Source organism: Peromyscus maniculatus, chromosome 1, assembly GCF_049852395.1.
Source record: "Peromyscus maniculatus bairdii isolate BWxNUB_F1_BW_parent chromosome 1, HU_Pman_BW_mat_3.1, whole genome shotgun sequence".
In the NCBI taxonomy this organism is placed as follows: domain Eukaryota; kingdom Metazoa; phylum Chordata; class Mammalia; order Rodentia; family Cricetidae; genus Peromyscus; species Peromyscus maniculatus.
In genome coordinates, this window is record NC_134852.1 from 181,229,760 (window position 1) to 181,231,543 (window position 1,784).

The window sequence follows — 1,784 nt, forward strand, 5'->3', positions numbered from 1 at the left end:
TATGTTATCAACAATGACTTGGAAGTAACTAGAACATTCATGAATTATTTTTGCAATCTTTTTCTTTTTGCCTACAGGTAATTATTTTAGTCAAAGTTCAGACTATAAACTTTCCAAGGCCCTAATTGTCTAAACACAGTTTAATTTTGCTCACAGGCTTGAATGATGGCTTTCTAAATATAGAATTAGAGGCTCAAAATTATTTTTCTCAGCATTGTCAAAATGTTCCATTGTCCTCTGCCATCCATCTAAGATGAAAATTCTGGTGTTAACTTCATTTGCATTCCTTTAAAAGTATTTTTTTCCCAGTCTCTTGCTGGAGACCTTCAGATTCTCTTTTTCTTAGAATTCAGACCTCTTTCCTACATGGGTCTAACTGTATTTTTCCTCACGAGTGGTACTCAATGTGTTCTTCTTTTAATTAGAAGACCCGAGTCTCTACTCAGGAAAATGCCCCCTGTAATTCCCTTGATAACATCTCCTTGTTCTCAATTCTGCCTCTATTATACCAGCAGCATAGTTTGTGGATATTTCTGTCACGTCTTGAATCTTTCCCATTATACCTCGACATCTTGTCTTTTTGCATTGAATCCTGAAAATCCTTCTGCCAGTTCACTGGTTCACTATTCAGCTGTCTTCACTTAGCTCTTCAGACCAATAGTGAGCTTTTAATTTTGGCAATGATAAGTTTGATTTCCATGTACTCATGTGCATTTTATTCCATTTGGTCCTTTGATATCAACTAATCTTGGGAGCTGTTAAATAAAATTTACATTTTCACTGTGGTTCCACATTGGTAACTACAGTGTTTTCTCTTATTGTCAGGAAGCCCTCTCGCCCTGACAATGGCCACAAGACTTTTGCTCCAATATTTGCTTGCTTGCTTGCTTGTTTTAACGTGGTAAAAAGTTACCATTTTAAGTGAGCAGTCAATTGACAACATGTACAATCACTATGTTGTATGATTATCACCAACATCCATCTCAGATACTGTACCCATTGAATTATAATATCCCTCAGCTGCTGGTATCCTCTTTTATACTTCTGTGTCTATACAACTGTCTGTTCATTGAGTACCCACTATCAATTCAACAGCATAGTGTCTGTCCATTATGTCTGGTTTAATTGTAAAATTCTCATTGTTAATCCATGTGGTAGCATGTATCAAAATTTCATTCCTTTTAAAAGCTGACTCTCAGTCTGGATGGTGCATCCAGCACATGTGAGGATGAGGCAGGAGACTTGGGAGTTCAAGGCCTGCCTAGGCTATACTGTGAGACCCTGTAGCAATTAATCAACGATTGAATAATATTCCATTGTACTTTCACACATTTCATTTATTCGTACATCTGTAGGTGGGCTTCTGGGTTGATTCCACTTTTTGGCTCTTATGAAAAATATTACTATAAACATTTATGTACAAATGTCTGTTTAAATCCCAGCTGTCGTTTCTTTCAATCGAAGACTCAGTGTTTTATTTTTAGTTCACGAGTAATTCTGTGTTTAACTCTTTTAGGAACTGCCTTTCTGGTTTTCAGTGAGTCTGTATTTTATAGCCACAACAACAACACCCCGCAATGCTGGTTTCTGCAATCTTCACAATACTTATTTTCTGTAAATATATATTTGTGTTTATATACCATTGTTATAACTCCGATGCGTATAAAGCAGCATTTCATTGTACTTTTAATCTGCACTTCTCTGATGACTATCAATTTAATTTCTTTGCCCAGTTTTGAACTGTGTTTGTGGCCATCACTGAGCTGTAAATGTCCTTTATAAAG